Here is a 12,911-nt window from a genome sequence, read left to right on the forward strand (position 1 = left end):
GTTTGCTTTCTAGACCAGTGGCATGACCAAAATTTGCTTATTAGTGTCTTCATGGCTCCATTTCCTTATCTGTATTTTGCAATAGGAAGGAATTCACTGCTCTTTTGCAAATGGCTTCATGGAAGACAGCTAAAGTGGTTTGGCTGGATGTTGCATCCCTCCAAGAGCAAGGGGAGAGGGAAGGCAAATGAAGGGGAAAGAGGATGAATATTGGACATACACATCTTTTATTGCAAAGATAATCTGCAGTAAGTGCCCCACACTGTAGCCTGCTGATAGTGCATTTTAGTTTAAGGACATACTGCACTGCCATTAGCTTGCCAGTCCTGAACAGAAATCAAATTGGGGCAACTCAGGGCAGAAGGGAAAAATGCCAGTTCAAGCATCTGAACAAACAGAACACCAGGCTTCTGGTTTCCTCTCTCGGGTCTGAAAACCAAAGCTCCTAAAATACTTATTTGATGTAGCACGATATTCCCAACAGCATCTAAAGTTAAATATTTCCAGGCATGTAAATGCATAGCTGGTAGAAGGCAAGTAGGAATCTACTGACAGAAACTTAAGCACTGAAACTGCATCTGGATATTAAACTTGGCAGCAACATGGACATTATACAACCATCAGAAATAGCTGAAAGTTGGAAACAAACCTGCAGAGATCCAGTTAATAACCAAGTCCCCTTCAGAAATTTGCCTTCAAAATTGATCTTAATTAGATCGCATCTTAATGTGTTGCACTGAGATCAACCTCTTTGTAATGGCAGACCTACAACCCTGTCACCAGCTTTGCCACAATATTTTCTACAGGATGCAGTAGTAGAGGTGCAAAAACTGAGAACAGACCTGCATTTACTGACCCTTTTACCTGTTCATTTTAGAGGATTGTGATGAGCGCAATTTCAAGGCAATTAAGACAATTTAGAGAGGAATACAAAAAACTCCCAGAGAAAGAAATGAGAAAGAACATTGGTTCAATTCACTGAGAATTGCTTTGAAAAAAACTCTTAGAATCTTATATTTGGAAGAGATTAATCCATGCCTAATTTTTAATCTGCAGAATTTTAATTAAATTTTATACATGTAAAGTGAGGTCTAGAAAGGGAGCAAGCAATACAGATATTATGGAGGAGCTGCACAGAGCATTCTATTAAGTAATTTACATAAGTCATGTCAACTCTCTTTATTTGAAGTAAACACTATCGATGTTTCCAGTACAACTATAAGAGTAATAACAATTAGATTTATTCTACACTCCAAGAACCTAGGACAAAACACCACAGCAGATTTACATATCCTTTATTACCTTTTAGTGATATCCATTCAAAAAAAAAAAGGAACCCCTGAGTTGAAAGTGAATGCAAATAGCAATGCAAATTTAAGGGGAAGGATAAAAATTAGAAATGGTTAGATCTGATATACAATGTTATTTGAATCTTCCTGCTAGGCTTCCATGAAGATGTGATTGACACAAATAATTGACAGTGACATTCTGTTTACCATCACTTTATGGGTTTTCTTATCTACAAAATGAAATTAGCTGGAAAATTTAATTCTAGAAATCACACAAAAATCACAAGAGTGTATGCATACAAATAATAAATATTAATGTTTAAGGACATAGATATTCTTAGTCTGTTTGTCCCTATGGTGAACACACCCAAGTATTTCAGGGTGCTTAGGCAGTACCCAGCAGAGATTCTGGTCTGGTCATACATCATTAAGCCTCTTTATCAAGTAGGTAATTTTCATTAAATATCTTCAATAAAGGATGATTACAAAAGGGTGAATAATTAAAGATTTATCTGGTTTCTTCCATGTGATAAAATATGTGTGCATGGATATCTCTATGATTCCATATATGCTGTTGATGAGAGACTGTTAGTGTCATACACAGTATGACATAATGACTGTGATTTCCTCATAGATATGTCTTTTAATGACAGTTTTTACAGCACGATTAACCACATTTTGAAATAGCTACCTGAACTCCAGAATGCCAAATGATTGCTAATGGGCTCCACAGAAGTAAAATGGTGCTAAATTTAAGCTTTGTACATTGCAAACTTGTAAAAAGTGAGCTAAGAATGACCACTGATGCTGTTCATCAAATGTGTCTGATATCAAGCACAGATATAATATAACGAGCACAGATTTTTATTTTATCTGTCTAGAAACAGATGAGATAATCATATACTGTGCATTAGAGATGATATCCCAAACCAGAAGAAAGACACTTTTAGGAAAGGGGTATCAAGCAAAATATAAGGTAGTCAAAACTTACTTCTCTTTTCGAAATCCCGTGAGTTTTATAAAAATATTCCAAACAATTCTGAAACGTATATTTCTCTGGCCATAAGACTATCATCACCTATAGCAGTATCATTAAAATCAAGATTTGGTCTTTTCCACAGATATTTCTGGAAAGCCTATTCTCTTTTTTAAGATAAACATCAGAGTACCAGAGTACCAATATTAAGAGGCACAGCACTAAATCAGATAGGTTTCCCATGAAATTACAACTGTTTTAATTAGAGGGTTTCCTTGTTAATATTCTCTGTTTAGAGAACCATCCCTCAGATAAAGTTGGCTTTCTGAAACATCCAGAATTTGACTTACCATACATAAAGAGAGAACATGTGAACTATTTTCTCAAGTTCTTTCTCAGTGTGTAATTAAACTAGTCCTTAATAGGATGATTTAATATCTTTAATGTCACTAATGGAAACCTACTTCATGGAATAAAATTGGAAATGAAAGGCTAACTGTTCACAATGAAATGTTACTGCTGCTTTCTGTACTTCAACTGTCCAATAACTCATGCAGACTATTCAAGAAAAGAGTCAGATTACATTAAGTATTAACCTCACCTTTATTCTGTTGTACAACCTTTCAAATATTGTATTTGATGACATAGGCCATGATGGCTACTGAAAAACTACAAAGAAACTTGTTTTGTCATCTTGTGCTCTAAAAGATTTTATAAGTCAGGGACAGACCTCATGCTTTGGCAAAATAAACATTTCGTTGAATAAGCATCAGATATAAGAATGCAATTCAGAAAGTCTGTTCCACTTTAAGTACATAACATACACAAGCTAAGATATAAGCTTCCTCTGTGTTCTCTGGTTTAAATTAAAAGTTCTAAAATATAAAGTACCAGGTTATGGAAAAAACACATTCAAAATGCTGACAGCAACTTATTTCCAGCTGCTAAAACTTGATGAAAATATTGTAATTCATTTATAAGAGCCATGTAACTATGAAGTGAAGTAACTAGAAAAGGGTTTCTTAAAGACAGCTCCCATCATTTCTGATAGTTCTTTTAATATATTCAACTTCTAAACATATACACACGGTATGACTTACTCACCCTTACTAGTAACTTCAGCTTCCACAATTTTGTCTCTTCTCTGCATTACATATCAGTGCACCCATCCCAATTCATTTGACCTTTCCTGTAATGGCATATATATGCATTTAGCAAATTACTCCTTTCCTGGTCCCTCCATCATTGCCTTCCCCTCCCTTGCTTCCCGCCACCCCCTAAGAATCTGGACAATGGCCAGCACAAAATAATAAATCTGACACATTATTGGAGTGCCCCTCCCAGTCTTGACTGGATTAATCTGAAAACCTACTATTATTTACAGGAACACAGTGGAGACATGATCCAATTTGCAAGGAATTAATAGTAGTCTTTTTACCCTAATTTATAAGCTGTAATAGAAGCTGAAAGAACACAGCTTCTAGAAGATTTCCCAAGTGACAGGGAATTCAGATGCTAATGAAAATAATTGTGTAACTGTTTTCTAACACCACAGTTTTAGTGCTTGGTAGATTTTGGTCACTGGACTCTTATCTTTTGTTTGAGCTTTCTAAAACTTGATGTATGAATTTTCTTGACTGCTTGATATTTTTTCTAATAGGAGAAAAAAAAATATTTACCCTTTGTTGAAAAATGCGTGTCCAGGTTCAGTACAATGTTGACTAGTGTACAAGAGTACGTCTAGTCTTATTTTCCACTAACATAATTTAACTGTAACTGAAAATTAAGATGTATTGGTATTTAAAGCAACCATAACTAAATTTAGAGGTTGTGTAATTGACTTCTGAAGGAATATTTACCTCAATAGTTCCTTGAAGAATTTTGTTTAGCAGTACATGGTACTCAGAACTTGCTACTGTCATCACAGTTACTCCTACATAGAGTATAATGCTGAGATATTAATCTGAAAAAGGTCATGTAAATATGTTTATTTTCCCCTACTGTATTTCAACTAAAATTATATGAAACAATAATTTATAGCTGGTCTGGTTTAAAGTAAGATGCAAAGGTCTGGCACAAACACTGAAATAAAGGATCATCACTTATTTTCTAAGATAGGAACTGCATTTTCATTGTCAATGTAGTTAACACAAATGTCAGAATTCAATGTCATCTTTATGTTTCAGTCAGAAAAATGATGCATACTTTAAAAAACTGAATAGTTGATACTTTTTTAACATACCCATGTGCAAAATGAGTAACAGAAGAATGTGCAAGGTAATGTTTCAAATAATAGGAATAAGAAAAACAAATATTGATATAGACAGAAAACTGCAGATTTATGTCTGATCATGAAGAAAAGGCTGGAGCATTCTGCTGGTTAATGGCGGTTAGCATGCAATTTGGTAGTGGCACTAAAATTATGCCAAATATTAGTTAATCTGTATCTGAACTATCATGATAAAATGTGTTTAACTTAATAGTGAGATATTATGGGCCTTCACTCATGTATTTTATCATGCCACCTTATTTCATGACAGTAACTCTGGCATAACTCATTATGCCCAAAATGTACCTGGACAAAGTGATAGAATGCAGCTTGGTAAACATCCGAGACCTGATTCTACATATTCACTAATAGCGCTAGAAGAAGTCTTAGTACCCAAAGTGATCAGAAAAGTAGAGAAGTCTGGGAATAGAAGATTTTTTAAAAGTACCAATATTCAGTGTGTGGAACCTGTTGCTTAGGGGAATAATAAATAATTGTGCATCTTTAATCACTACATTCAGATGGGCCTCCCAGAAAAAAAAATCACAAAAACCAGATCACAGTTTGAACAGTAAGAGGAATCTGGTAAAAGAAGTGCTGAAAACTTCCCTTCCCTTTTCACAGAACAACAAATATTATTTGAAAACAAATGTACCCCTCAATAAGTCTTTCTTCACCAAAGCTTTCTTTCTTTTTCATTATTTACTGATTGGTTACTTGTTAGAGAGTGAAAACAGAAGCCTTTGTTTGAAAGAGAGGAGATGTGATGAAATGCTCAACAAAAATGCCAGGATGATATAGTCTGTAAAAGATCTTTGAAGCACTTTTCAGAGAAGTTTTATGTCACAGATATATTACTTTCATAAAATTCTTGTATGTATTTATATCTGAAAACCAATGCAGAAATGAAATTTTAAGACAGGCATAAAAGTACTGCCTTAATAATAGAAAATTGGTATCTAATATCCAGAATATCTATGGTAACATTTTCTCACTAAGAATTTCCCTATGTCTAGACAAATAATGCATCATGGTTACAGATTATTTCCAGAACACTCATGGATTGAATCTGCTGTTCTCTGGTTAAGTGATTTACCAAGATTTTCACTGAGACTGAGAAATTAATCCTTCTGAAAATACTTTTCTCTTATTTTAGCAAACAACTAATTTATACTCATTAACTGTATCTCACTGTAACAATGAGTCTTTTTAATAGAATCTGCATTGGTCATGAATTAACTGCTATGCTGAGTTTCATTTTGTGAACACAGATGGTCTATCTTGGTAAATTATAGGCATCAGGAAAATATTAATTTGGAACTCAATTATTTTCTTCTGATAAGCTTAATCTTATATTCCCTGATTCTAGGTGTCTCCCAAGAAGTCATGGCAGATATAAAATAAAAATCCTCCGCCCATTAATATTCACACAACCAATGTCCTACATGCCAATAGAAACGTAAAAGAGAAGGTGACTGCACTCTTGCTGTCTGGAACTAACATAATGTGGTTAACCAGACAAATACATAATATTTCTGTTTTCTATGAATAATAAAAAAAAACATTTCTGTTATTAATTACTCATAATAAAACCTCATTACTCTGTCCAATTTTTCAAACAGATAGTTCTGTCTACATTTAGAACTCCTAGATAGGATACAACAAAGAATGTGGCAAGAATTTTCTTTATACCACTGGAGAGAAAAATCTTCATGAAGTTGTTCCTATGATCCTTCATGTCCTAGGTATGAAAGTAGTTTTCAAAACTATTTGAACGGAAAAAAACCCCAACAAATTGCTCAGAAAGAAAATATAACTGAGCAAAATGATGGTGATTCACATTTTATAATATAAGGGAACAGTAAAATACTTCAAGTTTCATTTCACCTTCCTGGGACAGAAGACATGTTTTTCTTTCCTGACAGAATAAATCAATGTAAAACTGAGAAACGGCCCCTTCTAATCAACCCACAAGAGCCAGACTGAAGATCAATTGTGAAGTTGCAGTGGTCAAGTGAGGTAATCAGGGAAAAGCTTTTTCTCTACTATTTATTGTGCTGTTTTAGTCTACACAGGTGCCTCCCTGGATGATAGTAGGAACCCTAGCATTATTATGCCTGCATTTCAAGAAGTTTTATTTCCTTGGAAAAATTTGTCCTTGGTAACTTAATGTAAAGATTTGATGTTATAAGACAAAACAGTAATGGGAATTTGCAATCATATCCTCAACACCCTTTAATTAGCATCAATGTTGAGTTGTCATTTGATAAATATTTCAGCTTTTTCTGTCAAAATGATGACAAATACAGCTGGATTTTCTAGGAGAAAAGACGTATTTCTCAAACAGGCACTGCAGATATTTTTTCATATGCAGAACTGGCACAAAGAGACAGATGTCACCACCCTAAAGCATACTTTGGGTGGCCAGCCTTCTGCAGCAAGGTCTCCACAACCAGACAAAAGAGAATAACTGTTATACCACATTGGCTGAGCTGGCAGCGTCACTATGACCTGGAAATGAGAAATTAGCCTGTGCCCTATATTGATTAATGTCAGGACAGGAACTCCTAACCTAATTTTCACTATACCCCTATATTGTTTCTAATTGTACACCTGACTGGAGAGTGGAAAAAGAAGTAATCCAAAGAAAATGAGTGATGGAAAATGAGTGACGATTTCCCCTTTCCCTTCCCTTCTTTGAGCTCTGTTCATGTTTGCTGGTGTAGAGAGAGTAAGACAAGGGATAAAGAAAGATTTTTTTTCTTCCTTTCCGTGATACAGAATGAGACACCTTGTAGACCCAAATTTCCCAGACAGCAATTTCTGAGTAGCAAAGTTCTTAACTGCAGGAATGTTAGCTAGAAAGTAAGGAGATTGGGGCATACCTTGTTCTGCGTATTCAAGGCTGACAGTCCCTTGGAAATATTATCTGTTATCTTCAACTTTATGGCATGTTATCATCAGCTTCAAAGCAAGCACGAAGTGTATGTATTTACCCCCTCAGCATCTGCACTGCTGAGTTCACTTTAGTGCAACAGAAAATCCAGTTTTCAGGACATTTGAAGAAATATTCCAAAATGCCCAAAGTGCTAAAAACCAATAAATTGGTGCAGAAAATATCCATTCTGGCATATTAGTCACTTTTGATCACTACCCACAGGCATATGCTAATGAACAAAACTGTCAGAGCTACTGCTTTCTGCTCACATTCCCGAAAGGACAGTCCTCTTTATGATACACTGCAGACACCTCCATTTGCAGGTGCTGAAATTGGACAATTTAACTTTGTTGCTGAGACTGAACCTTGTTGTACTTTTAAATACTTGAGAGATACTGAGTCCTACCTTTTCCACACAGCAATGACAGAAAGGAAAAAACATACAATGTTACTGCAACATATTACTATCTGTTGATCCTTAGATTAACTAAAACAATCAAGGCTCTGCTTTGTACATTCTTTATAGTCCCTCCCACTGTAGTCTAGTGACATTCAAAGTCTCCACTGGAGTCTTTGTAAAGACATCATGGATCAGTGATAATCTTTGTCTTGACATCAAAAGCAACTACAAACTCTCTGAGGAAGATAATGCTAATATTTAATCTGATAGTGATTGCAAATTCTTGTTGCTGTAAAAGATACCATAATTGCTAGCAGCACCAAGAAACAAGGGATTGACTCTAGGTTTATGCAGAGAAATATTATAAGTGACTCAAAAATGTAGTACCCAAAACTGGTCTGAGTATATACATTGTGTCACAAAGAAATCTGCAGCTATTTTCTGAGAAGGATTTTATGTTTTCTCCCCGCCATTTGTGTTCTTGCACCACTCTTGTTCTTTGTTGTGTGGCAATATCCCGCTCCGCCCACCCCCACATGGCAACCCAGTGTTTGCTGCAACCACTAAATTCTTACCAGAGAAGCACAGCTGTTGTAGCCATAATAATTAACACCAGTTAAAGGTTTCCTTCTTCCTCCTCTTAAATTCTAAGGAAAATCATGCTCAAATGCACCTTACACCTTTCCTTCCCTTCCACACTAACCTGCAGAAATGAACCCCCTCATATGGGGTACAACTCATCTCTGAGGGCTTACAGGCCAGAGCCAGCTGCCAGATTATGAAGATCGCAGATCATCAGCATCAAGCCCTCTTGGACAGATTACTACATTTCATTCCTTGCCCTGGAGTCCAGTTTCATCTATGCTGTGCTACTACATCCAAATGCCATCATTATGCTGGCTCACCATGAAAGAGTTCCCACATGCAACAAAAACTGTAAACAACTCAAATTTGCCTCTACTACCTAAAACATAAAATCAGATTTGCATTTCAAAGCTCAGGGTTAGAATCAGTCAGGGGAAAGAAAAGTATTTTTCCCCATCCCCACACTGCTTCAGAACATTGTCCTAGAACAATACTTTTAAAATAAATTAATCTTTTAGCTAGGAAAAAAGCCTCACAAGTATTTTTTCTTATGTTTAAAAGTCCAGGCTGCTTTCTGAAAGTTTTCTAAAAGGTGGAGGGGGCAGGAGCAGAAAAATGTATGACATACTCTGGCAACTTTCAAATTTGAATTCAGCATGTCTCAAAACATGCATATAGGAGAGAGTTCAATTAAATTAATGCTCAATATACTCCTTACTAATGTTAACAAAAACTCACAGAATATCTTAGGACCTAAAGCACCATGGTAAAAAATAGATAAATGATAAACTGAAACATTGCTGAGTGTGAAACAGATTGACTGTGCTGAAATATGATACAACGCTCAATTTATCACAGAAAAGGCTTTCAGGAGACCAACAGTGACAGACCATACCTTATATATTGTACCACTTACCAAAATTTACTACTATTCTAAAATGCAGGGAGAGGAAGGGAATCTGAATCCTATGTAACTACTGATTTTGGTTTGGATTATTTAATGAGGAAAATATCATAGTTAGTCTGCTGGCACCACTTTCTCAGGAAAGGACTTTGAAAGAGATACCTAAAAACAGACTAACAGTTTTTTCTTTAAAATATTTATTAATCAAAGTACAACGTATACAGGTATGTTACACACACAAATGACCGGAGGACCCTTCAATTCCTGCTTAGTAATGTTCTTGAAAAAAGACTGAATTCTGCTTAGCTTACACATGTATTATTCCAGGAATCTCATTGAACACCTTTAATATGATTTTACAATATTACTGTTCAAGGCCTGCTTCTTAACCATACATATATTTATGAATACAAATAGCTGATTGCCACTCCTTTTATAATAATAGAATATAGAACACTGATGTTTATAGTGCTTGCCTGTACATAAAAATAGTCCAAAGTTTAGGTATTTGGAATGGAAACATCTTAGTTTGATATACCTTGAAAGTATTCCTGTAAGCCTCTCTGACTAATTCCAGCTGGGGATAGGGTCTTGGAGTTTTATGCAAAGGCAATTTTTTCTCATGAAAGGACTGCAAAATTAATTAAGTCTTGGAATATTTCCATCATCTGGAAGTTGTATGTTTTCTTATCTCTGTGTTAAGGATGAATAATTTCAAGCATAGGCTAACAACTCAGTGAATTTCATGCAGCAAATTGCAAGTAGCGACAGGATCACATCTGAGGGATTTTTAGCTTCTAGCACTTTTTTGACCGCATTGTCCTTTTGAAGTACGTTTACCTGTAAAATGGCAACTTGAGGCTGAGGAAGTTGAAAGGGCTTATAATAGATTTCCAAGGGTCTTATGTGTCCTTGTATAGCAAAGCCCTCTTTCCCTCATTAAAGTGCAGATATCCACCTGGATTCCTTGCAGTAACATGTTTCTCCTGTGTATCCCATGAATAGAAGTTGTACCTAAACCACAACACCTCTTTTAAGATGTGTGTAAATGGAGAACTCTGTATGAGTTCTGAAGGGTTCTAAAAGGCTTTACAAGCAGCAAACATATACATAAGAAAAATAATTTTTCCAATGGAAGATGACCAAAAAGGAAACATGAGAACTGGGACATTTTGATCACCTTCAATGAAAATAAGTGTCCCCTAAGTCTAATCACCCTCAGAGTTTCATTAGAAAATAATAAAATACAAATAATAAAAGAATAGTGGTATGGCACAAATCAAAGCTTAAACTGAATATTTCATGCTAATATTGACATTTTTACTTACTATATAAATCCCCCATGATTTCCAGTGTATAAATTATTGGCATTCCTCTCTAGTAGTTGTCTACCAGTCTGCCGTTGAAGATTCCATCCCTACAGTTGAGTAGTTTTGGAATTCCTCAACCCAACTTGGCTGGGCTAGTCTTCACAATTTAAATAAGTATTTTTATACTAACCCAGATTATTTTCCCTAAAATGTTTGAGTAAACACTTATAAACACTCTTTTACATATCGATATGAGACAGTCAGATAAGCAGAGACAACCAAGATTCCATTTATTGTGTAAAATAAAAAGATTTGCATAGCAAAAGTAGGAGCTAGCCTACCAGCCTCAGTTGTCAGGAGACTAACCTTAGTTCCATAACTGAGAAATTTCATTGTTTCATTGGGTTATTTATTCGGTTTATGAAATTTTGATGAGACTGCCAAAAAATCCAGAACACTGCTAGAAAATGGAGTAATGGAATTCAAACACAGTAAAAGGCAAAATATAACAAAATATCTTGCATTACTTCATCTCTTTCTTAGCTTCAGTAGGTCTTTATATCTAAATCTAGATACCTTGGAAAATAAAACACAAAGCAGAAGGTAATTTCCGTCAAAGCCAGAAAATTTTAGAAAATTATTAAAACGTATTTGGTGACACAGTAGCACTGAATACTTTAACATCCATTAATGACATGACTTCCTTAAAAAAAAACCAAACTCATTAATTGTTAGTCCTAGCATTGCACAAGTATAGGAGGCAGAAGGATTATGTAGAAAAATTTGTCGGTGAACCTTAGAGACAGGCTATTCTCCCTGCAAGTAGGTATATTCTTCTGCTGAAGTTACCAGGACAGAAATATTTGCTGCAAAACTAATTACTATAGGAAACTTGTACTGTTTTTACCAGCCGTGAATGGTAAAATATAGTCATGTACTACTCTAGCCTTAGCCAGGCATGTGGTGACGTGTATGCTCTGAACCTGTACCACCATAATATGTTCATTTTCTTAATCATAGGAACTAGTACAAATCTGTTCTGGTTTTCCTTTTTCCAAAGCACCAAATGTACCGAAATGTAGTTTGGGTAGAGCCTAAGGCAGTTAACCCTCAGAGTTTATTTTAATCCAAATACTGTCTTACTCTCCCAGTAAATTCAGCTGATGTCATCCTTAATAATCATCACAGTGATTTCACAGTCATGTTGAACACAGAAGGATGTGACTGACAATTGTCCAGAAGCACTTTCAAGGGCAGTATTTCTTAACCTTAGTCTAAAGTCTACCTGACTTTCCTGAAAATATGCAAAGGCCAGGCCCTGTCAATGCAAACCAAAAACATTGTCATTACTATGTCCACTAATTTAACTGAATAATGTTTAAGACAAATTTGAAATAATTGTTTGCTATTGTTCCTTTTGATAGTGTGAGAAAAATGTGCACATGTCCATGAGCTTTTCACTCACCTTGTGATACCAGACAGTTCAGCAGCAGTTCACTGATCAAGGGCATCTTTTTGTCTCTCTTGTGGCAACTCTCTCTGGCCAGCACAGGTTGCTGACATGCCAGCAATGGCCACATCACATTAACAGGGCTGTGGCTCATCAGGACTGCACCTGAAGCACAACAGAGATGGTGCTAATGGCCATTTCAGCTATGCAGCTTTAGGCTGTGGCTGGGGTTGCAGATTGAACACTTGGTAATTTTAGTGTGCTGGGTTTGCCCTACAGGACATCAAACATATTTTCCTCTGAAGGGATCAGATTTATGCAATCACCTTTCCCTGATGTAACAGCAAACCACGGGTTGTGTGGCTGATCAAGAGACTAGGTTTGAAAACACATTGTTAATCTAAGCACAACTGCTACAGAGGTAAAATTAAGGTTTCTGCATCATCATTACAAAGACAACTAACCTAGTAAAAGAGTAATCCAAGTGAGATCTGAAACTGGTGTGAAATGTACTGTCTTACCAGATGACTATCATGGGGAGTATGGGAAAGCCATAGAAAACACAAACTAAAACACCAATATCAATAAAACTAAATAAAACTTCCTCTCCTATTGTTGCAGTAAGGAGGAAGGTTCTTTTCTTATTTTTAGCACAACGTGTTTTCTGCTTTATTTCTTTTAGGGAGTACATGGAGATCTCTGCAAAGCAATGGCTTCTGATTTCAAAGTGTACCACTCAGTGCCAAGTAACTACTGGACAAAATACTTCTTGTTAACGACCTGGATATCA

Source organism: Sylvia atricapilla, chromosome 4, assembly GCF_009819655.1.
Source record: "Sylvia atricapilla isolate bSylAtr1 chromosome 4, bSylAtr1.pri, whole genome shotgun sequence".
In the NCBI taxonomy this organism is placed as follows: Eukaryota; Metazoa; Chordata; class Aves; order Passeriformes; family Sylviidae; genus Sylvia; species Sylvia atricapilla.